Source organism: Rhagoletis pomonella, unplaced genomic scaffold, assembly GCF_013731165.1.
Source record: "Rhagoletis pomonella isolate Grant_MI unplaced genomic scaffold, Rhpom_1.0 Rhpom_scaffold_00007, whole genome shotgun sequence".
In the NCBI taxonomy this organism is placed as follows: domain Eukaryota; kingdom Metazoa; phylum Arthropoda; class Insecta; order Diptera; family Tephritidae; genus Rhagoletis; species Rhagoletis pomonella.
Window position 1 is genome coordinate 12,981,656 of NW_023458561.1, and position 26,786 is coordinate 13,008,441.

Consider the following 26,786-nt stretch of genomic DNA (forward strand, 5'->3'; position numbering starts at 1 on the left):
AAATGTGGCAACGCTTACGCCACGTACTTTTCTTGAATGCAAGCAACCCTTACATACCTTTTTGTTTTATAGTAGTAAACCACACTAACAGCCGTTTTCTCCATGATAAAAACATAGCAAGGTAGAACCGTTCTCTCAATTTGTCGGCCATGATTTTTTTTTTAAGTTTGCCAACATTTTAAAATCATATCAGGCTAACCTAATATTCGCGGCTTGCGTTTTGGTACGCATGCCGTCGAATTTGTTTTTTTGCGTCACCCGAAATTGACTTGCATGCGTTTGCATTTGATTTCATTGAGCGAAACGTCAAATCAAAATGTCACGCGCAGAACAAAAATTGGAAATTGAGTTAGCTTCATACGCACGCCGTTCAATTTCGGTTGATCTCATACAAGTTGCATGTGCATGAGAAATTTTTGACAATAAATTGGCGGCGTGCGTGAATATTAGGTTAGCCTGTATAAAAGTGAAAATAAAAAATTTAAATCGTTCGAAATTGTTGTTGCTTGAGATAGAAAATGAAAATGTGTGTGTGAGTTTGTGAGTAAATTTAAAAATTAAATTGTTTGGAAACGTCAAGAATTTTAAAAGTGACTCTCAGCGGTTCTACCTTACTATATTTTTGTCCTGGTTTTCTCTCTCTTCCTTTTTACGTCAAACCAAGAAAAGACGCGTTTTTCACAATTTAATAAAAATCATTATTTAAAAACCTTTTTTGAGCATTTTTTTATAAAATAACAAACGAGAAGTCATCCAATCGTGACCCCGAACTGGAAAGGTAATTCTGCCGAATCCTAGAGATGCCGTTCCAAGGAGATGACTCCGAGCTTAGTAAATAAGCACCATCGCAGACGTTGAATACCGGTCAGCTGCCAATTGCGCCACCATCTCAACAAATCGGGACACATCTGCCCGAATTGCACGTAGACGCAACTATGGCCCCACGAATAAATCCACCGAACATGAGCAACACAAACATAGAGTCGAATTTTTTGTCCCTAGAATTCTGGTTTACGGCTACGGGAGTTTCAAATGATGGTAGAAAATACAACCTCGTTATGGCACAGGTACTACCAAACAAATTAGATGAATTAAGCGCAATTTTCGACGCCACACCAGCACAAAAACGATACGACTATATTAAGAGTAAACTTATTTCCCATTTTGCGGATAGCCAGCAGAGACGCGTGCAACGTGTCTTGTCCGACATGCCCTTAGGGGATCTCAAGCCCATCCAACTCTTCAATGAGATGAGATTGGTGGCCGGTAATGCCCAATGCCGCAAGTGCAAAAGCCCTTGCAACTACAACACTCAGCAGTCTCACCAATGACGCCACTTGGCGGAAGCTGCAGTGCGGGCTAGCGAGCAAGCTTCTGCAGTCATACACCACCTTAAACTCTCCGACACATTGTCTAGCCTCAATTTTTTTATTGATACTGGCGCAGACGTCTCCGTGATTCCAAAAAGCTCAAAAAACAGTAATGAAACTATTCGCTGCTAGCGGTACGCCTATTAAAGTCTACGGTGAAGCGCTTCTGAAAGTCGACTTGGGTCTCAGGCGCGAATTCTTGTGGACTTTTTTGATCGCTGATGTCACATCTGGTATAATAGGAGCTGACTTTATAGCGAATTTCGATTTGTTGGTCGACTTAAGGAGCAAACGTTTAATTGACAACTCAACTTCGCTGACAGCTATAGGAAGAATTGTACAAGACAGCGCACTGACCATTAAAACGTTTGGCACCTCTTGCGTCTACAGCACGTTATTGAAAGAGTTTGCTTGTTTAACGTAGCTGGCTCAACTTGGAAGTCTAGCTAAGTTAGCAGTGGTGCACCATATTGAAACTCGTGGTCCGCCAGTCTTCGCGCGGCCCCGACGCCTTCCGCCAGATAAATTGGCAGCCGCCAGAGCGGAATTTGACAGTTTATTGAAACTGGGTATATGCCGTTTGCCGAGAAGTAACTGGGCTAGTCCGCTGTAATGCGATCAAGCATACATGTTGCAACCCTACAAATCACCTTATATGAATTCGCCTAAGGTAAAAGATTACAAATATAAATTTACGATATTGATGCAACCCTGTTGTATCGGCGAAAGCAGCTAACTTTAAGTCTTTTAGTGAAAATAAAATTAGCGGCATTATTCCGCGTACCCTCAAATCGAACTGTCAAGTCTTGTTTTAATTTTATATTTGGGTAATTGCTGGCTACCAGCGTTGGCCGGCAACAGAGCCGGTGGAGCACCAGTGCTCCGCGTGAAGTTAAGCGCCAGCAATTGCAGCAGCACTGCCTAATACGGCAGCACCGAGGGAGCGCTAGGGCTCCATGCAAGAGCGAGCGTTGGCCGGCAACAGAGCCGGAGGAGCGCTAGGGCTCCACATCTTTACCGAGTGAGTGCAGGGGAACAAACAAATTAATTACAACCTCGACACCGCTCCACATGGTGAAAAAGGCGGACGGCTCATGGCGCCCTTGTGGGGACTATAGACCATTGAACGCGATAACGATCCCGGATAGGTATCCCATACCTATCTTCAGGACTTTACAAGCAGCTTAAATGGTAAAAAGATATTCTCGAAAGTCGACCTTCAAAAGGCCTTTCATCAGGTTCCGGTGAATTCTGCTGACCACCATTCGGGCTGTTTAAGTTTGTCTACACGACCTTTGGGCTAAGAAATGCTGCTAAAACCTTCCAGAGGCTCATTCATGAGGTTCTACGCGGATTGGATTTCGTTGTTCTATACATGGATGACATTTGTGTAGCCTCTTCGTCTTCAAGCGAGCATTTGTCGCATCTGCGTCAGCTTTTTGAACGACTACAACTGCATAATTTGCGAATAAATGTATACAAGTCGGTGTTTGGTAAGTCTGAAATTATATTTTTTGGGCACATTGTCTCGGATAAAGGCCACAACGCGTGGAGGCAATCCATCGCTGTAAAAGGCCAAATACGGTCAATGAACTCAAGCGTTTTTTGGCCACAATCAATTTCTACCGTCGATTTATACCGCGTGCTATAGAAGCACAACTGCACTTACTTGCCATGTAGTGCCAAAAGGCGAAGACTAATCAGCACACGTTCTATCCACTTCAGCGCTATGAATCGTGTGACTCGCGGTTTGATCACATCAACGTTGACGTAGTCAGGCCATTTCCACTCCACTGCGGATGTCGGTACTGCTTAACTATTATCGATCGGTACACGAGGTGGCCCGAGGCAATACCGATGGCAGACATGACCGCACCAACTATTGCTAAAGCTTTGACTACTAATTGGATTGCGAGATATGGAGTGCCTACAGTAATTACCTCAGATCAAGATATACAGTTCACTTCCACACTTTTCGCTGAATTAACAAAGTCACTCGGGATTTAACACTTGACGACAACGCCTTACCACCCACAATCTAACGGCATCGTGGAAAGGTGGCACCGGACACTGAAATGTGCTCTACTTTGCATCGACTCGGAACGCTGGACGGACTCATTGCCGACAATTCTCCTTGGCTTGCGGACCGTCTACAAGCAAGATCGGTGTGCACCACCTGCCGAGTTGGTTTATGGCAGCACCGTTCGAATACCATCAGAATTTCTTGCTGAGAATCCTAAAAACAAATCAGAATCGGACTTTGTAGTGGAACTCCGATCAAGCAGTACATTGTGGCATTCTTTAAAGAAAATTTTCACACACCCCGACCTCGCCACATTCAAAAATGTTTTCGTCAGAAGTGACCACTCTCGAGTTTTGCCTTTCTTAGAAAGTGCAGCAAAAGAAGTTCACTAGATTTTTTGATTTGGTTATTGTTTATTTATTTCACAGTTGTCGCCAGCCTTACTTTCTGTGGTTTTCGAGTTCTTAAAATAGTTGCAAATTTTATTTATATGTATTTAGATTAGTATGCACATTACACTCGGAGTAGAGAACAACAATGCAATGACACACATACATACATTAGGGCGGGTCAATTTCTTTTTGATCGAGGATTCTTCGTGTAATTCTAATCGGATTTACCGAAGAAACCATGCGCTTAAAATCAATTTACTAAATTGCGAAAATATGTGGCGCCTCTGGTGGAAGTTTTAAGAAAAAGAAAAGTGCAGAAATGGATTCCTCATACCAAAAAACTCTTATAGGATGTTTTTATTTAAGCACCTCTTTACGACAATATAGAAAAATGCTAAGAAATTTATTTTAGGTCATTGGTTTCTTTGGCAAATTTGCTTAGAATTACACGTATGTAGAATCCTTCTGTGCTATACGCGCATAGTCGAAAAAATCTCCCGTACAAATTGGCCCGCATTAACATACATACATGTAAATTTATGCCAATCAATATGCTTTTATCGTGCTGTACGTATAAATAAATTTGTATGTAAAGTTACATACGAATATACATACATATATGGAGGTACATTTATATGAACACATGTGCATACATATTCACATAGGTATGCAGTTGTTTTAGGAATAGTGGCTTAAGTATCAGCTATGACTACATTTGGGGTATTCACAACCGTGTCGTAAGTGTCGTATTGTTGTATGTCGTAAACTTTAAACGCCTAAAAAATATATTAAGAGGGTTCGCAAAGTACTATCACAGTCATATTATGAATTTTCACAGTGTTAAAAAATAGTTAATTGTGGTTTTAAGTTCTCTAAACATTTATTTAAGCTTTTAAAGTTTACGCCATGCAACAATACGACGCTTACGACACCGTTGTGAATCCCCCAATTGTGTGTCCGCTGAATGAGGCGGCTAATCATTCGATTCGTCAGTCAACTTGTTAGGCCATGTGTATGTCCATCAATCAATCATTCGATCTTGAAATGGCTATTATAAGACTGGCTCAGGTTGAGGCAACTTAGCAGTGCGCGCGCAACTAAAAGTTTGCCACATTTGCAACCGTTTCGCGTTCACCTTTAAATTGTTTACCGTCTCTCCCTCCTGAGACAACATTAGCCGCTGCACTTTTGACCATAAGCAAGCCACACTTTTTCTTTTTCTTTATTCACTCTTTATGTGCCCTTCTATTTTCTTTTGTATGTATGTATGTACATATGAATACATATTTGGTTGTATACAGTCGTGGCGGTTGTTATTTCTGGTTGATTCCAATAATCTTGCATAGCACACTATACAGTAGTATGTTTACGTTTCTTTTGTAGATGTTTTATTTACACTAATACTATTTATGTATGTACATATGTATGTATATACATATATGTATTATATGTATGTATGTTGGCATGTTATATGTATACGTTTTTTGTAAATGTAAATGTGTAATAATTTTTTATTAAAGAATTTTACACGTTATTTTTAATGTACATACATGCACATTTTGGCTCCTATCAGTAGAGCTTGAAGATTCAAATATGTACTACATATTTGCGCACAATAGTGATGCCAGATCGAAATAACAAAATTAATTTTTGAATAGATTTGAAACGAAATAAAAATAATTGATGCAGGAAGAAATCGTCGAAAAATAAATCGATCTAACAGATGAATTCATATAATTTGCCAAAAAAACGCCTTTTACTTCATTTTCTAAAAGAAACAAAATATGACTTTCTGACCAACACTGAAATTACTAACATTATTGTAAGAATGTTTTAAAACATGCATTGCTAGAATTATCCAGAAGCTATCGGGTAGCTAATCCGTAAATACCTAAATAAATTGAGCAGCTTTTTCTATATTAAGACAACAATATGAACATTTAACAAAAACTTCATAAATTACACGGTTCAACAAAATTTGATCGTATTTTATCTCAAAAACGCGTTCGACCTCATCTTATAATTTTTTTGACGCTAACTTGAAGTGCATTTAGCAATTTTTCTAGCACGTCCAGTTTTTGAGAAAAAAATAACTGGTGAAATGTCGAAAAATGGCAAATTTCAAAAAAAAAAAATTAAATAGAATACATATGTTTATCTACGAATTAAATAAATAAGGATACTGGAACTCTATGGCATATATTAAACCGGCCTGGCTCAACTTGGATAAAAGCCGAGATTGTGTTGTGGTTTCGCATGTATTTATTTCCTTATCGTACCCAGTATTCTTCTGTCAGTCGGTTGCAATAAAATGAGCCTAATATTTAGGCTGCGGATGTTTATGCAATCGAAGCCTATAAATATGTGCCACTTAACTATAAGCGAAGTTATCTCTTACTACGATTATGTGACAGAATTCAGGAATTCTTCATTTCATAAATTCAAAAGTGGTCCCGTTTATGCATAGTTCGGGAATCATGAAATAAAGAGCTTTGGAAAAGTAGCAACGCACTAGCGAGAATCGCAACAGTAGGGTTGTGGAATTCGTGAATTAGCCTACGCGTAAACGTAGTATCTGAGAGATTCCTATACACTCCCAGATCACTGCAGTGTTTATCAGGCAGAGATATATGCAATCCACATGGCGGTAAGGTTGGTGAGCATGATTGACCTAGCTTCATCTAAACTTGCCTTCGTTGTTGACAGTCAGGCGGCTATCAAAGCCTTAGGGTCGGCAACTACTAACTCGATATGAGTAAGGAAGGATGCCGAAGATCCCTACAAGCTCTACAACAACATATAATCAATATTTACTGGGTCCCGAGGCTTTGTGGTGTCCCAGGAAATGAGGTAGCGGGCGAATGTGCTTGAAAGGGATCAGGGATGGGGCTCGGGGAAGCGATCTAGATCGTGAAACCCCCCTGCGATTTCTGTCTTCAGAGGTATAGAGATTTACTATAGGTGGGAAAATCTGCACGCCCGCATGGTATCGCGCTCACTCTGGCCACGGCTCGATGGACGAAGAACAAGATGTCTATTAAGGATTTCAAAGCCAAACGTTAGACTTCTAACAGGAATACTAACGCGACCCTGGACTATTGGCCACATGGCCGCCAGGTTCGGAGACCCGCATAACGATTTCTGTAGAAGCTAACCATCCCATGGACATGGGGATTATAAGCAAAATGTTTAAATTTGTATATATTTTGTTTATAGTTATGTAGTACATATTTTTAAGCTTCGTTTTGTGCATAAACATCCGCAGTCTACTAATAATAAACAAACATATGGCGCTCATTTACCAAAAATTTCACAACTCAGAAAATCTTATTTTTCAGGAAACACGTAAGTTTTTAAATGGAGATGCATATTAAGTAAATATGTTTGTATGGATTTGCATATTTGGACCAAAGAGGAAAAAAGAAGGTATGCAAATTGAATACATACATAAATGAGCAAATACCCATTTTGCCACAAAACTAGGACGAGTTCCAATCAAGCACGCCTCGAAATCGATTCGATTGCGCTTTTTCTCATCGAATCGAGTATTAAAAATATATATATATAATATATTTCCAAAATGGCAACGCTTAATTGAATGGTAAAAAATATACATATGTATATCGCTCATTTACTTCAATAGTGTCATAACTCAAGAAAGCAAAACTCGAGAAAAACGGCTTTAAAGTCTTGAATGTACATGTACCCCCATAGTAAAAATTAATACATATTTTGTTCTAGTGATACACTAATATCTGTGGAATATTTACACAACGTAGAAGAAGAAACAGCGGCCACTGTGGGGTAGTGGTTAACAGTGCGTAGGGCCTGGGTTCAAGCCCGTTTTTTTCTAACAGCGGTCGCGCCTCGGCAGGCAAGCTATGAAAAACAGCTTCTCATAAAAATGCAATCGCCATTCGGAGTCGGCGTAAAACAGTGACAACGTCAAGGCGCACGCCACAAATCGGAGGAGAAGCTCCGCCAAACACTAACATATTGTGTAAGCGCCAATCTATTATTACTAATAGACGAGAAGGTAGCGGTAATTTCTGCATACTTAGCTCAATGTTTTTTTTTTTTTTGACACTGTTGAAGTAATAGTACGGTATTCTACCTTTAGAAAATAGAAACCTGCATGGTTTACGGACTTTCTGCACTAAAGCGTTTTTCGCAAATGCATAAAATAATTTTTTAATAAGAAGTATTATTTTTATGTTCGCATTTTATTTATATAGAGAAAAAATAAACTATCTTCTTGTTTTTCGACCTACAACACATATGATTTGGCGTTAAAGGACCTTTTGTTTATTTTAAACAGATTTATTTTTGGAGACCTTTTCGTTTGAAATCGTTTAGTTCTCCAAGTCACAGATGTTCTCTCGCAATTAAGGAAACAAAAAATAGTAATCAAAAATGGCATGCTCCGTCTAATGGCATTCGAACCCTGCTGAAAGCTAGCGAACAGTCGGAAGCATCTCTTCACACTCTGCTACAGATACAGTAAAAACTACTTTTTCTGTTCAAAAATTTTAAGTCGCCAACATGGAGAAACCAAAAATGGCTGGCTGAAAAAATCATGTTACTTTTTTCTTAGTGTATGTTTTTAAACTTTATAATGTATCTGTATATGGCAGGTGGGGATCCAGAGGGACTGAGGGGTTTTAAACCCATTCTTTCGCTTGACACACATATTTCAATAATTCATATTCATAATTTTTGTAATTCGACTTTGTAAACCGGTAAAAATCATCTTCAAAATAATTTCAAGCTAAAACCTTAAACCTCATTCGCCTGACTCCTATAATGTGATTCATATTCAGTTCAATCTCCTAATCCCCCGAATTCAAGTAAAATTTAACTTTTTAATCAGGTGAAAAATCCGCTACGTGTGGTTTAGAAGTAAAGTATTTGCAAACCATAATTATATTTGTGCCCACATCCTATAACATAGAATCTATATGGAGGTGAAACACTGTAGCACAGTGCGCCGGCGAACCGTGCTTTTCATCCGCTGTCGAAACAAATTGCTCACGAGAATTAGTCGTAATCGACTTCGATTCGAAATCGTTTGGCAAATTGGGTAGCTTCAAATTCCAATAGTCTTTATTTATATGCAAAACACATTTCTGATATCGTTGTCGCCAATATTTAATGTTTAGTGGCTACAGAGCCCAAGCCTCCGCTTTGCGGACCAAACACCCGGACCCGAGACATAAACATACATACATATGTATATATCCACATACTTGTACATAATTGCGACAATCAATAATAAACTACCTATTTAGTTGTTGCTGGTATTTACATTCGTTGGTAAATGTATGGCTATGTAGGTATGAGTAAAAAGCAAATAAATGAAATTCGAAAATGAATACTTGATATTTTACATACCTACATATATATTAGACCAGGCTTTCCCAAAGTGGCTACATTATACTAGCAGTGCGGGCAAATTCTTTAGACTTTCCATACACAACGCAAGCGGTTTGATCAAACTTCAACATGGCGGCCAAAAAATCAAACAATTTTGATTTTTATGAAAGTTACCTTCAGCGGCTCGTCAAACCCCATACACATATTTCGCTCTTAAGCGTAGTTCCCCAGTACGTTTTGTCAACGTAAAATTAAATCAGAAAATTTTCAGAAAAATAGCCAAAAAGGTACCCTTTCACAACCACATTCGGTACTTTTGTAGACCTAATCAGCGTTTCATCCACTTTTCTTCCCGTTTTCAGATTAATTTTCGGATTTTTTGCTGTTCTCGTAACAAGCGCAGCAGCTTCGCGCACGTGTGTATATTACTTATTCTTTGGACTTCGCAATCACACTGTGAAGGAGCGAATCAACACGATTTTAGAGGCAGTCTTCTCGTGTTAGTGAGGTACCCATTCGCAATACAAATCGAAGAAGAACTTTTGATGAGCGAAGTACTTGAGAAGTCTCACCACTACCGACGAAATTTTTAAAGCTATCGACAAATTTGTTCAGAACAAGGGTTTTAAAATGGAGCAAGTGTGCGCATATTTACAGTGGTTGGAAAAACGAAAGGAGCGATTTCTAGAATGATGCAAGGGGCAGAAAACGCCACGAGAAGTCACTGCATGATCCGTACCGACGGACGGCGACTAGGAAGATGCCGTCACTAGATTTAAAACCCGTATTGGATGACGCTGCAAAGATAACAGAGGTCTGGGAAATTAAAATACATCTCTGGTGGAAACCCCATAAATAAACAAAGTAAATCAGAAAAACGTATGTAACTTCGAAGTTAACGCTAAGAAAACTGATAACAGCCGGTTTCACCTGCAATTTAAATGGAAAATGATTTTCTACTTTCTGTCAATTTCCATATAAAATTCAAAAAATTAAAATCATTTTTCATTTAAATTGCTTTCATGAAATTGGCTGTAAAAGTTATTTTGTTAGCGTTAACTCGCATTACCAGCGTTAACTTGGAAGGTTTAGAAAAAAGCATTGTCGAATATTTTCCCAACATTGAATCTGAGGATGTCTTCAGCTGGATAACAAACCCGTTTTCATGTGACCCGACAAGTATTTAAACCTACTGAAATGACAAATTAAGCTTTTGAAAACCTTCTGGACATCAGTGCAGACAGCACTTTGAATATTAAGTACTACGAAGGGAGCCAAGAGAGTTTTGGACGCAAGTGTATGCAGAAAACACTGCTGTTGGCAAGATTGCATTAAGAATACTGGTGACTTTTAGGCCCTTATTATGAGTTGCATTCGATTTTCGATCTTCGCTGGTTATCGAAAGTGAAATTCGTATTATGAGCAACCGTGTAGAAATTTTCGTCGCACAGAATTTTGCTTTCGATGGTGTAGCGAAGTGTTAGAAAATTTTGAAAAATGTATGTATGTAATACGCTGTTGGCACGATCTCTCAGAACAAAATCATAGAGCTCTTTATAGTTTTAATATATTTTAAATAGATTTGGATCACAAAATGTCTTAAACATATCGTATTTCAAAATATATTCGAAAGACTACACTTAAACTCTATTAAACGTTTTCTGCTCCTGGCCAGTTTTCTAAGCTCTCATCCTCTGACGAATCGTTCAACCAGAACTCTGCTGTACTAATTAAATTTTTTTTACCATGTTTTTATAAACTCACTTTCTTTTTTATTTCATTTTAATTTGCACAAATTTACATATGTATATATGTATAAGCACACTATTTCGACTCGATTACTCGATTTGTAAACAAAGCTCCTCAGCGGTGAAAAATATCGTCACTAGAGACGAATAAAGGCGCGCTGGTGTTTCGACGGCGAAAAAAGACGCATAAAAAAAATTTTTACGAAAAAAGGTGCTTAATAAAAACTTCGGCGAATAAAGACGCCTAACCTAGTTGACGGCGAAGAAAGACGCGTAATCATGGATTTATACTTGACCAAGAGGACTGTCACTTCAGCATTATTCGCCAAAAACTCTTTACGGAATGTACATACTACTATTACAACCGCAAACATAGTTGACCGCGAAAATAAGTTTACGCGTCCTTCTTCGCTCTTCTTCGCCGTCAAATATTTTAACGCGTCTTTCTTCGCCGTCAACTATGTTAAGAGTCTTTCTTCGCTGAAGTTTTTTTTATGCGCCTTTTTCGCGGTCAACTTTTGAGCTCACACCTTTATTCGTGTCTAGTGACGATATATTATTGTGAACAAGCGCTATTTTTCATCGAATGAGCGTCATAGTACCAAATGAAAATTCGTTCGATCAGCACTTTCGACCACAGACGAAGATCGAATGCAACTCATAATAGGGGCCTTACTTTTACATTTCTATGTGAGACTGAATTTTCAACAAGTGCTTACATAAACAAGTGATTTGTAAGCAAAAAACAAAACCGACTTCAATCCTCATATAAAAATTTAAGATTATCGTTAATCTATTCATGATCCAATGATCGGATTTAAACCAAATTAGAATGGGACCAGGTAAAACCTTTCCTTTAAAAAAAGAATTATAGTAAAAATAAAAAATAATAATTATAGTAAAAATAAAAAGAAATAATAAAAAATATTCCGACGAATTGATAACCTTCTCCTTTTTGTGAATTCGGTTAAAAACAAATACACCAGCAAGCTTTCAGCGTCAAATGATTTCAGGGTAAAATTCTCAAGGCTCCCAATAAACTTAAAGGAAATAATGAAATCATCAAAACAACTTCAGTCCTTTCATTAAAGCTAAAGGAGCATAAATTTTGCAATGTGTTTTCTTGTTTTCGTAGACATTTGATGAGTAGGGGTGTCGGGAATTTTTTTTAGCACAACAAGGGTGCCAAGGTGAAAAAAGTTTGGGATCCCCCGTATTAGACTATGTCAAATAAAACTACATTTTTTTTTCATTCGGTCCTATAAGAAAGTTTCGTTGTCGGCCACAAAAAAATAATTGTGGCAATAAGAATTTTTAATAAAAAAGTTTTTTTCCGCTACTTTTTTTTTAATAAACAATTAAATACATAAATGAAATAAAGAAACAACATTGTAGCACATTCAGTTGTAGAATAACATGTGCAAGTTTTAAGTCGCACCGATTAACCGTTGATTTTTGGCAATTTTTTTTGTTGGCGGTATCAGCAATTGCACCAAAAAATTGTTTTTTTTTGTTATATTAAATATTTTATTAAAAAATGTTGCGGGCGAAAGTTTTTTTCGAGTTTTTTCATAAAAAAATTTTTTGTTTGGGCGCGCTTATTGAAAAATGAATAATACAAACAATATTTACACCTCAATATTTTTTTGCGGTGAAATATATTTTTTTACATTCTTTATAGAAAAAAAGAAGACACCTATTTTTTTATTTCGTCATGATATTCGAAAATCTCGAAATAATCTCGAAGTTTTGAACTTGCGGAGTAGTATCTTTTTTTAATTGTTTGCAGTTAATAAACTATACGTAGCTGGAACTCGATTCCTACCGCCATAAGAAGTACTATAAACAAAAGCAACTATAGAACTGTTATTTATAACTATTTTTCTCAAATTATCTAGACCGACCATCTTATTTTATTTTATTTTATTTTATTTTAAATTATAACTATTTGACGCAGCCTTAAGTATATATGTACATATGTAAGCCTGCGTTTTAAATATCATCATAGTAACGTTTTTGTAAATGTATTAACAACCTGAGTTCCACTCTATCTGTTGTACTATAAAATATTCAAAATCGTACTGTACTAATTTCCTTGTTCAATAAATGAAATGAAATGAAAACTATTTGTCGGAGTTTATACTAAAGTTTATGTACGCAGGTATGAGAAAACTCGTAACTTCTACAGTTTTGGTGTTTCCATTCTTAAATTTTTACAGCGTACTTACTCCATAAAGTTTGACCACTACTGAAACTATTGTTGAAAAAAATAAAAATCAAACATGATGAAGTAAATAAATAAAAAATGCGATTTTCTAATGCAAATATTTTAATCTATCTCACAATCTCATGGAAAGCCGAGGTAATTGCGCGCATTTTGATACATTAACTGATTTTCTCCGACAAATAGTTTATTAACTGCAAACAATTGAAAAAAGAAACTTCTCCGTGAGTTCAAAATTTCGAGAATTTTTTTCGAGATTTTCGAATAACATGACGAAAAAAATAATAGGTGTCTTCTTTTTTCGATAAAGAATTAAAAAAAAATATATATATTTCGCCCCAAAAAAAATATTGGGGTGTAAATATTGTATGGAATGACCCATATGTATGATTATTTTATTGTAGAGGAATGTGAGCACCGTTTCTCCAAAACAAGTGGATAAAAAGTACTGTAGAAGTTAGAATGGAATCTTTCAATTTGAATAATGTTTGCTTGTTTGCGTTATGTACATATCGACCCCTTAATGCGACTTTATCGTAAGGGACGAATCATCTGAAACAATTTTTTGGTTGCAAATAGGTTACAAATACGCGTTACAACGTCCTACAAAATCACAGACTTTGAATATTTACCGTTACGAAAATAAAGCAAAATGAATTTTATCTTTGCTGAGATCTTTTGAGATCCTATCATTTTATAGTAAGCGACACTGTGTGTATAGAACTTTATTGTAAATACCAGTTTGAACTGTAGTTTTAACCAAAGTTCCATCGGCACTTGCTAGAACTGATTGTTTAAAAATCAGCTTCTTTCCCTCATTAAAATTAAGTGCAATCTGCCATTATGCAATTGCAGCTGCCATCACTAAGTGCGATGCGGCTCGTCTAGCAGTCTTTTTTAAAAACTCTTGCTTTGCAAAGGGGTTATAAGATTGTAAAGGATATCATAAAGATGAAAAACTAACATTTAAAGGGGCTCATGTTCTTATTTTATGCCCTCGTATAGAAAAAATTACAACTGGATTCGAATTGCCATCTTAACACCAGCTTACACGGCCATATGGATTCACATTTTCGAAATTAATTAATTTTGCCGTTTATCTCCTTTCAAATTGCTTTTATGATTTTGATTTTTTCACTTTTACTTATCAAAACTCCAACACGTCAGCCTTCTTTCATAAAATTGCAGTCTTTGATTTTAATCTCTAGATTAAAAATTTTCGTTAAGCAGTTTTTTCTTCAATAACAAGTCGAGAAATATAACAACTGATTTCAAAACATGCCAAAAATCTCCCTAATATGAAGATTTTGGCACCAAACCTATTCTGGTCAAAATTTTACTTTTTTCGCATTCTTTACAAAAAAAAAACTCAAAAAATACCAAATAGTAACGCTTACATGGTCGTTTTAGTTTGTTGGAGAATTGAGTGAGCGTTAACACTGTATCCACGAAGAAAGTTTGGGGATAATCTGGTAGATGCACCGAACAGTTAAAAATTGAAAATACGTTGAGCTTATTCTGCTGATTGCCAGTGCTTATATGTATTTAACTGACTTAAAATTCAGTTTTTTCAAACAATGCTTAAAGAACCCGCACTCCGTCGTTTATAAATGTCCAGATTATACAACATAAAACTATCGCAAGCGCCAATTCTTTCAAAAAATAAATAGTCCTATTGGAAAGCTGCCATTCAATAATGTTCTTGTCCATTTAAATCCAAATAAATTTTTGCACTGTCTAAGAATTAAAAAAAAAAAACTCTTCTGTAAAATTTTCATTTTGCCGCTTACGATAAAATCGCAATCAGGCGTCGATATGTTATCAAAAATTCTCTCTGAGAAAGGTGTAATTTTTTTTAAATGTAAAGCAAGCTTGGGATATTATTCCAAGAAATAACTGTCGAAAACAGCGAAATGATAACTTGAGTGATTTTTGAATAAACTCTACCGAAGCACATTTATATATCAAACAAAATGGTTTCGGAATCTAATGTAATTCCGGAATAATATTGCCATTTAGCCATAATTACTCATTGGACTTAAAAAAAAATTGCCAAAAATAGTGTTCTTTGGAAAAAAACATGCAAAAATAATTTTTTTTTTATATTTTTATATTTTATAGATTTTGAAACGAGAAACACAATCCCACTGTTTAAAAATGAAAAACCATGCAAACTCCCAGAGTCATTTTTTATGATTTGCTTGCAGCTGTGCATCCTTCCCACAATTTTCTATCTCTCGAACAACAAGTACGTTGTGGTAGAATTCTCTAAGCCCTTTGGAAGCCAAATCATAAGGATTTTGAAGTTAAACTTGGAAATTTCATTCGAAATTTTTGCTCTTTTTTTTTTGTTTCTGAGTCAAATCTCGTACCGAACTGATTATTACTCAGAATTCAGACTCTATTCCATAGATATATTGCAAGGTTCCTATACATATTCGATCGGTAAACTTTTGATTGTGTACATATGTATGGAACTTCGCTAATTTTTTACGTGTTCGACTGTTTATTTGTGGTATTTCAAAACTTTAAAGTTTAAAATTAAATGCTTTCCCTTTTAATTGTTTTGCTCTTTTCCGGACAGTTAGAAAGAATGTATAAACACCGCTCACACTCAAACTGAATTGGAGAACAGCCCTCAAAGTTGCATTCGAACAGCGTTAACATAATTTAAGATGTCTTGCAATTTGTTTTAATATTGGAAAATAAAATATTATTTTGGGCATCACTTCACTGTCATTAATCTTTTCTGCTGCAGTCCTGATTGAAATAATTAAAAACTTAGGGAAATAACATTTTGTGTAAAAAATGGACTTGGGCGACCTTCCAAACTTTTTTAATCATGTTAGGGCAATTTTTAGCAGAAGGGTCACAAATTTGCCTGAGCCTGAATGATATTAAAAAATATTGTTCTAACCTCTTCAGTAATGGAGAATCTTGTTCTGTTTTTTTCATATTTGTTAAGTTTTTTTAAGTTGTTTTCCAAGATTTGAGACATAGCAAAAAAGTTAGTTAAGCACTCTCAGTGTCCTTGAAAACATCAGATAACACCTCAGAAAGTCTTGCAAAGCCCGATAATTTAAACCGTACTGGTTCTCTAAATACATGTATCACCCACACATCTAAATTCAGCAACTTCCGATACAAACACTTGCCGATAATTCAAGAAGTGTTGAACGTAAAATTCTCTGCGATTACTCATTTTGTTAGCTAAAGATGTGGCTATAATTATCGACTTTGACATAAAATCAAATTGATTTTTTCTAAACTTCCTAAACCTCTTCAGTTTGATACCCATACTGCAGTATTTAATTTATCTTATCAACTGAATTATATTAAAATTTTCAAAAAATGTGGCAACCTCCACAAAAATATCTTCAGGTGTACGCCTTCTTAAACCTCTTTCTTTTGACAGCCTTAATGCAATATTTACTTGATCTTATCACTTTACTTAAACTGCAGTTTTCAAACAGGTACTCTATTTTTTCTGTCTATATTTTAAAGCAGTGCATCGGTGCAGACTGAATTGAATTTCATGCATTAGTTCTCGAGTGATGCGCGTACAAACATAAGACAGACAAAAGTTCTAAAAACTGTTGATTTGGCTTCTATTGCTCTAATAAAGACCCTACATACTAATTTTTCTTTAACCTTTTCCCTGCATTTGTACAATATATTGTACATTTAATTTTGTGTAACACTGGAAGCGGGCTACTAAAAATCTTATTAATATTTTTTAAAACAAATTAAACTTTACGAAGTTTTGGAATGTCCCGAATAGTTTACGTAAATTTCGAAATCGAAAACGTTTCAAAAATATTTTTAGAATTCAATTTAAAAATAGACCATTTTATAAAATTCCAGTGACACGCAAGTTGTGGTAATTCACTGTACAAAAAATACGTGAAAGTCAAGTAAAATCGCTAATAAAAGCACATAGTATGGAAATATAAAAAGTATTTCATCATATAAAAATGCTAAAATTAAACTATCATGATTTAAAATATTTTTCCCGAGTGGTCAAATATTGTACAAACGTCCGCAAAGGTTGCAGGTGAACAGATAATTAGAGTGGTTTTAGCCGTGGTTTTTGAAGAGCTTGTGCGCTGTTGTGGCAGTAAAGGGTGGGTTTTTGATTTCTTGATCTACTGAAGGCAGAAAAACCGGGAAGGTTTATTAAAACGGGTCATTTGCATTTTATATTGTAATTGTACCTGAAATTTTTCAAAATTTCTTTATATAATTCTCTTCTTATGGAGAAAATTTAAAATGTTTTAATGCAAATCTTAACTAAATATAATGAAATAAAAGTTTTATTCCGTCAAACTTAGTGAAATATTTATTGAGTTTTCTTGAGTGCTTTTACTCCTTTGCGGACTTTTGTACAATATATTGCACAAATTTGAGGTAGCCCTAATAGCTACCCAAAACAACTTTTGAATATTTTTTTTTTACTTTTGGTATAATGATGCTCGCTCTAAGAACCTTGTAATTAATTGTTAATATCTATAATGTACAGACATCGGTCTGTTACATTTTTATTATATGTATAGTAATCCTGAGAGGCCTGAGCAAAAAGTAACTTTCCTAGTATATTCAGCGACCTCGAAAACATATTATAAGATCTTGCAAAACTTAAATTTCCTGAGGTATTTCGCGTGCGCTCGGATTGAAGGACGAGCAATTTTGTATAAAACAACATGGACTTGAGCGACCTCTAAATTTTTTGTTTTTTTTTTGTTATCAATTTATGTTTTTTAATTCTTTTAAATAGGAACACAAATTTGCGTGAGCACTGAGTAATATAAAAAAAAGGATTTCTTGGACCACTCTAATGTACATATGTACAGTATCGGTCATATCTATAGCATGCCATTTCAAAGTGATATTGTGTGCCACTTATGTTTATTTATTTATTTTTAAGAATTTGCAATTAAAATACAGTTTATTCTCTAACAAACCCCATATAAACCCAAGTTTAACAATTTGTAGAAAACTTCAAAAAAGTGCAACAAATTTTCACCTAAGTTTCAAACTTTTTTCTCGGAAGTGTTAGAATTTTTTCGAGTACAGTTTTTTAGCCACTGCTATTTTAGTCTGACAACGTGCAAATTTCAAGTGGCTACGAATTGCCGTTAATTTTTTAGAATTTTTTTTGTCGCATTGGCTTCTATATAATGAATAAACTCAATTTATTTGTATATGGATGAAAACCGCAGCACCTTTGGCGAAAAAAATTCACTTGAAACTTGCACATTATCAGACTAAAATTGATTAGGCTAAAAAACTGTGTACTCGAAAAAATTCTAACACTTCCGAGAAAAAAGTTTGAAACTTAGGTGAAAATTTGTTACACTTTTTTGAAGTTTTCTACAAATTGTTAAACTTGGGTTTATATGGGGTTTGTTAGAAAAAGAACTGTATTTTAATTGAAAATTCTCAAAAATAAACATTAGTTGCAAACAATATCACTTCGAAATGGCGTGCTATAGATATGACCGATACTGTATGTATGTATGTTAATACATATCATATACAAACATAAATGTGTATTCATATGGATTAATTTTTCAATAAATTTAAAGGTGTATGTATATATGTAAATAGCCATAACAATAGTAAGCCTTTTAGTTTATCGCTTTTACATATGTACACATGCATGTGTATACATATGTTTCTTGGCAGTCTGTTCTTCTTTTGTGCCATTCGAAGTTTTTGATTTTCTTAATGGTTAACGTTTAGACAACTCCAAAAGTGAAAACAAACACTTTCGAAACAAAGGTAGATTGATATATTTTACTCACTCTTTTTGTGTTTGCCCTTAATTTTGAAATTATTTAATTTTTTGTTTTGCGTTTTCCATTTTTCTGCAATTCCAATTTAAACAATAAAAGACCTTAATTCCGATTCGGTTACGAACACTTTCACAAATCGTAGTCAGCAACGAAGTGACAGACAATACGAAAAAACACGTAGAAGAGGTTAACACAAATACAGCACACGCATTAATTTTTTATTGCCAGCTTCAATGTATGTATGTATATAAAAATGTATACATATTTGACTAACTAGTTATTCGAAACTTTAAAAAGTATCACCGTCAGCGTTTTTCAATTTGATGCGGCAGAATTTTAAATTGTCAAACTTTATGCACATAATAGTTAACTCACAGAACAATGAAGCGTATTTTTTCACATGTACTGCATGTGCATACATATGTACATATATAGATTTGTATGTAATTCATGTACGAGGTACTTATGAGCTAATCACTTAGAATCGTTGATACGTATAGTTTAATTTACTTCGACTTTTAGCTTTTCGCAGAGTTAAGAACGTGATAAAGAATGGAGAAAACAAATGCCAAAAGCGACACAAGAAAGATCAACATCGCAATTTAAACACTCAGCATAAACACAAACACAGAAAATACACTGTCGAGCAAAATACCCTCATATGTACGTAGATAAATATGTACATATGCACATACTTATATCCATACATGTGCATGCATAGGTGTAACTTTAAATTTACTGATGTGGATGTGTGACTAGCAATCGACGACCTGCTCCGCAACTGTTGCTCGCAAGTAAAACTCGTATACGCACATGCTACATAAGTATATAGCATATATGCATGCAAACATACGTGTTATATATATATATAAATATGTGTGTATGTATATGTGTAACTGTATGAATATACTTATACTACGTGTATAAGTATGTACATTAACACTTTGGCTTTGCCAGTTGACACGCACCTCACTTTGCACTTGTTGCAATTGCAATCGTTTGTTGTCGGTTATTGTTGCAATGTAAAAGTGGCCAACAAGTTCATAATTTCAAGTTGTTGCTTTGCTTCTGCCTCTTTGCCGAGGAAAGTAGTCGCAAGTGCAACTGACGTCGCAAAAGAAAGCAAAAAAAAAATCACAAAAGAACGTCTCAACGCGCTGTACACAACCAGAACGATCGACGCTTCCAAGATGACTAAACTCTACTTTATTTCCAAACAAGCTCACTGCCTCTTCGGAGTAGGCACAGTAAATAGTGTACATACATATGAACATTTGTGCATACAAATGTATAGATATGCTGTTGGAATATTGGAGTAATGAGGCTTTCGCACGAAGCGATTTTTCAGGCAACTTTTGCGTTCAACTCACGCAAGGTTGCACGAAAAAAATTGAATGTCTAAAAATATCAAAATATAAGAATATATCAAAATATTCGCCATAAAAAGGCGTTTGCATTGTTCGACTTTGCATTCTACTTTTGGTTGAACGGCCTTTCAACAAATCGCTTTCAACAAAGTTGGTCGCCAGCCAACATTCAGCCATTCAACTTTTTTTACGTGCAACCCTGCGTGAGTTGAACGCAAAATCGCCTCGTGCGAATACCTTTTAATGGAGCTCACAGCACTGGAAGAGGACACTTGAAAAACTCGCTGATGATTCAAATTCTCTGACTGGAATTACATCATATGGAATACTCCCTGCTTAAAACTAAGAGCACCGATCGAAGAGCAGAATCCAATAATAATAGCACAACTCTCTTTTAACTCTGGAAGATCGCTGGGCTCCTCCAGTTTACCAAACGAGACAGTGTTGCCGTTTTAGTTTATTTACCAAACTTGGTACATTTTTTCTTTCTTTATCATATTTGTTAATTTGGTAATTTATTTTTGAGTTTGGTATCTTTTTCAAATCGGTTTAAAATGTTTCTTAAATCGAGTAGATCGCTCTGTCACATACATATCGTCGTTTAAAGTACAAAACCGCGTAACTGATATTTGCTGCCAAAAATTGGATTTGCTCGCACAAGCTCTTGGCTCAATCCTTATCCATTCGCCCTGAACTATACTAGCCCGAAATGTGATTACTTTATAAAAAAGAGAAATATGAGTGTTTTTACTCTCTAGAAAATAATTTATGCAACCTCACATACGCGCTTTTGCATTATCTTGATACGCGGTTTTGGATTTCGTTGATACGCGGTTTTGTACTTTAAACGACGATATGTATGTACATATGTAGGTAAATACGGGCTCGTTCTGGTTCCACATTAGGGAGTGGGCCAAAAGCGTTTTCATAGGGAATCACTTTTATTTTCTATTTAAACCAGCGATGGGAAGATAGAGCTTTTACTCTGCCCATAACCGATGTAAACTTAAGGGCAACGATCAAAATCCCGGTGTAGGGGCACCCATATGAGTATAATTCTATGTATATACTTGTTTGAATTGCTTATGTGTTGCCGTCTAAAGCCCTCACTGTTGCCTAACTCTCCGAGCAGATACAACTTTCTTCTAAATGAACAAAAGTGAAAACTTGTGTGCAACTTAGGAGAGTTTGATCTGTTGAAGTATACATATTCGAAGATACCATGGCCAAAACTGGATTAATGTTGACAAGTGCTCCAGAATTTGGGGTTTATTCTCCCGGTTACAGCCATTCGAAAAAAAATCCAATGGTGCAAAGCTGGATGGCATTAAATAATTTTGGTAATTTCTTGTTGAATTTTGTAACTTTTTCTGGTAATTTTGGTAACTTTTTCTGGTGATTTTGGTAACAAACAAAAAACATTGTGGCAAGACTGGTTAAAGGTGCTACACGCATTTCCACATGTATGCAGGTATATGTGTGTAGATATATATTAATGTATACATATCTATTTCTACCAGCCCCTCCAGTGCTGGCTGTTTTGTTTACAGGTGCGCACTCTATTCGGATATTGTTCCAACAAATATTTTCGTAAAAAATCACGCTCTTAAATGAGATCAAGCAATAAACAGAACTTCATTGCTTTTGTCTGTCTCCTTTAGCCACATTTAACAGCTAGACTTGTCTCATTAAATATATGCGGCAACCCAACTTTTATTCATTTTTATACCCGAGCGCACTTGTGCACAAGGGTATTATAACTTTGTTCACATAACGGTTGTTTGTAACAGGCAAAACGAATCGAGATAGATATAGACAAATGTATACAAAAATGATAAATGTGCACATGATAACTCGAGTAAAAATTGAGATATCTTAACGAAACTTGGTACGTGCACTTCTTTCTAGCGTAGGACGGATGGTATTGAAAATGGGCAAAATCTGACAATAACCACGCCTACCTCCCATATAAGGGTAATTTTCAGAAATACGAAAACTACGGTATTTTAGTAACTACTGAAGATTATTCACTCAAAATTGATATTTATAATAAGTTTTAGATGAGAAATAAGAATATTATAAATTTTTGGAAAATGGGCGTGGCCACGCCCACTTATGGTTACATGTGTATATCTATCACTTAGCACAGTTGCTGGCCTTGGTATATCATACGAAATGGCCGAAAATTTCTAAAATCGGACAATAATCACGCCCACATCCCATATAACGGTAATTTAGAGAAATACGAAATCTTCGAGAAATCAGTAAATATTAAAGCTAATTTATTCAAAATTGATGCTTGCAACAATTCTTTACCAAGAAATACGTTTATTATAAAATTTTGGAAAATGGGCGTAGCACCGCCCACTTATGATCACATATTTATATCTCGGTAACCGTTCTACCAATTTATACCAAACTCGGCATGGTTATTGCGCTTGCCACATAAAAGCAAACTATTGAAAATTATTGAAATCGGACTAAAATTACGGCCGATTTTCATATAACGGTAAATTTTAGAACTGCTTGAAACTTCAATGGCTGAATTTCTTTATTCATTCTGAACGTTTGGAATAAACTTTTTTGTGTACTTATTCTTTAGAACGTTCCTGATGATATGTTAACGTATATTTCAAAAGCATTCTGTTTATTCCGGCTGTGAAATGGGATTATCCGGAATGTATAAAGAAACGCAGCCAATATTTCGAAATTTAAAGACGCTAATTTACTCAAAATTTACACACCCCGGCACCATGTAGCGGTAGCTTTCGGAAAGGTGAAAAACATATATTTAATACTTGCGCCGGGTATTTAATGTTCGGCTCCGCCCGAACTTAGACTTTCTTACTTGTTTATTTCTAAAATTTATCTAAAATTTTTTATCTTCGACCTTAATTTCCGAAAAATCAGGCCCCTGCAAACCTGGGGAAACAATCCCCTAACCCCCTTCTCGACGGGCCTAAGTATGTATGTATATATATATATATATGTATATATATATATGTGTGTATGTGTGTAGGTACATGCATAAGTATACTTATATTATTATTATTATATTTTTATATTATTAATATATTTTAATTCGTTTACAAGATTCTTTGTTTGAAGGTCTTAAAATACTGTAATAAGTGCATTAAGGTGACCTAGGAAAAAATAGGGAATTTTTTGTCTGTTAAATTTTACCACATATTTTTGGTCCGCGTCCGATTTAAATAAATTGTGTACCGGTGTACCGATGGATTCGACTGACATACATATGTACATACACCAAATGAAAAGCCATTGTAAATACTTTCGAGCTAAGTTGATTTTTTTTAAATACTTCCGCATAATAGTCTTATTTATCTCTTGTATTTTACTCAATATAATACCACTCCGCAGGGCCTGGGTGCAAGCTCGATTCAATCCAGCATGAAAAAATTAAGTAACAAAAAAGTTTTTTGTCTAATACCGGTCGCCCCTCGGCAGGCAATGGTAAACCTCAGAATTTCTGCCATGAAAAACAGCTTCTCAAAAAAATACAACCGCTGTTCGGAGTCGGCGTAAAAGTGTAAGTCCGTTCTTTTTGTGTGACAACATCAAGGCGCCCGTCACAAATCGGAGCGAGAAGCCCGGGCAAACACTAACGTATGTATGTATTATTATTATTATTATTATTATTATTATTATTATTATTATTATTATTAGTATTATTATTATTATTATTATTATTATTGTTATTTTTTTTTTTCGTAGGAGAGGGAAATGCTTTATGCACTGGCCGGGGCGCTAGTCTCTATACTACCTTCCCCGAGTGTGGGACTCCCACCGAAGCGTGTTGGGCTACCCACTAAAACCCAAACTCCCACCGCCCGAGCAAGAATCCCGCATCTGGCACCGCGATTCTGCATGTCTTCAGATGCAGGAGCGCGCTGTTAGAGCCTTGGGGCTGCTCTTTTGTAGGTGCGTTTCATTCGGGTGTCCTCAGTAGACAACCGTCCTCTCGTTTGCAGCGGAGTACGAATTTCACGTATCTCGCAACTGCTTCCCACTTTTCTGCGCTGGAGATCATTACCTCAACTATGTTGTTCGGAGTTATGTCTCCGTGTCTTTCTTCCAGCATTCTGCGCGAAATCAAGAAGTGTTCGCAGGTGAAGAATGTGTGGTACACGTTATCTTCGACCATGTTTGAAGGTCGGCTATCAGGGTGTGCGTCCATCGACCTTTTGTGCTCGCGTTCCAGTTTTGTTGCCACTTCTGGATTAGTTTCTCGCGCAGCAGCTGCTCGACCTATCTCACTGAGATTGTAAATCTCTTTTCGCTCGTAAGCAAGTAGCTCAATTGGCATGACGTCAGAAATAACTAGAACCGCGCTGCGAACACTGTACGGTATGCAGAAGCAATGCGTAGTGCCCCGCTGCGCTGGACCGAAGACATTTGAATCCGGTATTTTTTGACTTTCAATGCGTCGGCCCATATTTCTGCCCCGTATAGCAGCGCCGACTGGACTGCTGTCATCAGAAGTTTTCTGGGGCATGGTTTCGGGCCGCCCACGTTCGCCATTAGCCGGCTTAGAGCCACCATGCTCTGCGCAGCTTTTTCACATGCTCCATGGATGTGTTCCCAGAGTGTGAGTTTGCTGTCAAGCTTCACCCCTAGGTATTTTGTAGACCTAGAAGTTGTCACGAGCTGAGGTCCGACCATCATGTTTATAATTGTTGGGATCCGTTTCCTGGTGAGGAGCTGTTTTGGCTGTAGCCAATTGCAGACCGTGATCGCTCATCCATCCACTGACGTTGCGCATGACCTGGTTTAGCTTGAGCTGTGCTAGCTGGACGTTTCTTGCTGTTATGACGGCGGCCACGTCGTCCGCAAAGGCAACAAGGAAGGCGCTTTCCGGCATTTCCGTGCGCAACAGACTGTCATACGTGGCATTCCAGAGGTCCGGGCCAAGTACAGACCCCTGTGCCGCTCCGCCGGTCATACGTCTTTTTCTCTGACCCTGTGTTGTGTCGTACAAAAGCCAACGGTCTCTGAGGTAGTCCCGGATCATATCTAGCAAGTACACTGAGAAAAAAAACGCGTTGTAAAAATAAAAAAAGTTTATTTGATTACCGTTTAAAAATGTTCGTTTTTAAATCAAGTGAAAAGTCTTAACAAAATGGATTTTTGGATTGGATTATACATACACTACGTATAATGGAAATATTCAAATTAAATACGCCCGTATTAAAATGAAGCATTTTCACTGCACGAAAGCATATATGTATACAAATCATGCAAAGCGGTGACAACACATACATACATACATATGTACATACATGGTACGACATCATGCACTAATCGCGCGCTGTGTTGTTGATTCAAACTCAACATTTGAAAACACATTTACATGTATAGCTGTAGCTGAGTGTGCAACGACGCTTGATACAATTGGTTGCTACCAAGAGCGTCCAGGTTTAATTACCATCAGACGGAACATAAAATTCAATTTTTTTCTTCTTAATTTTAATTTCGTATAACGAAAAAGCATCTGTGCACTTCGCAACCACATATTTTATAACGTACATACTCAAATTTAAAACGAGTTGGGTTGGTGCTCTTTCATATGCGTATTTTTCTAAATTTAGCACGTTTTTTTTTAACTCTAAAATTTTTTTCCCTCAGTGTATGTTGGAACCTTGAATGACCATTCCAAGACCTCCAGCATGTCGTCCTATCTTGCCGAGTTATTATTATTATTATTAACACATTTCTTAAAGGTGGAGTAAAAGTTATATCAGTTCGAAAGTCTTTAATAGATTTTCGTTCGATACCAATATTGCTTACATCTCCCTTTACGGATAATGATTTCAAACCAGGGACCGAGCGTTCCAGTTTTGGTTTGGTTCTGCGCGAGAATAAAGTTTAAGCCAAGAACGTTCCAACAAAAGAGCCAAACGGGAACAAAAGTATTTAGTTCAGTTTGAGGGAACAAAAGAAGAAGAGATTGAGAAAAAAAATTTTAGGGAACGTTTCCAATGAGAGCAAATTAAGAAAGAAAGTATCGAGAACGTTCTCAAGGAGGATAAAATAAGAAGAATAGTCTGGGGAGCGTTCTGCTAGAGAACGAAGCGAGAACAAAAGTTTTGAGAACTTAAAGCTCAGTTAGTCTAGACTTAGTTTCCGTAACTTAACTTAATATTTTGGCCAACCTGTTATATGAGAAACTGTGTTGGAGGTTAGTTAAAACTTAACTTACCGTAAAAAATTCAAGAACCTGTATATTTTAGGTTCTTAAGTTACGGCCTTACCGAAATTGAGAGCGGTGAGTGAATCAGGCTTGCCAGACTCTCGTTTTTGTATTTCTTAAAAATAAATGAAAGCAAAAATTTTTGTTTGCATGTTTTTTTTTTATGTGGCAGTTTAGGCGGCGAACTGTTATACAGCTGAAAGAGAAAATACAAAAACAAAACATTTCCGCTCTTGGCTTAAGTTGACGTGTTGAGTAATCATTGATGATTTCTTACGGTAAG

General features: G+C 36.1%; 1 protein-coding gene across 1 annotated transcript in view; it reads right to left on the bottom strand.

Moving 5' to 3' along the window:
- The window catches only part of LOC118742341 (rho GTPase-activating protein conundrum), a 194,057-nt gene extending 173,931 nt beyond the window's left edge, over window positions 1–20,126 (bottom strand). Inside the window, exon 1 of the mRNA XM_036474340.1 lies at window positions 19,894–20,126. The gene's annotated coding sequence lies outside the window, so the exon portion shown is untranslated. The remainder of the gene's footprint in view (window positions 1–19,893) is intronic.
- Window positions 20,127–26,786: the final 6,660 nt, after the last annotated feature.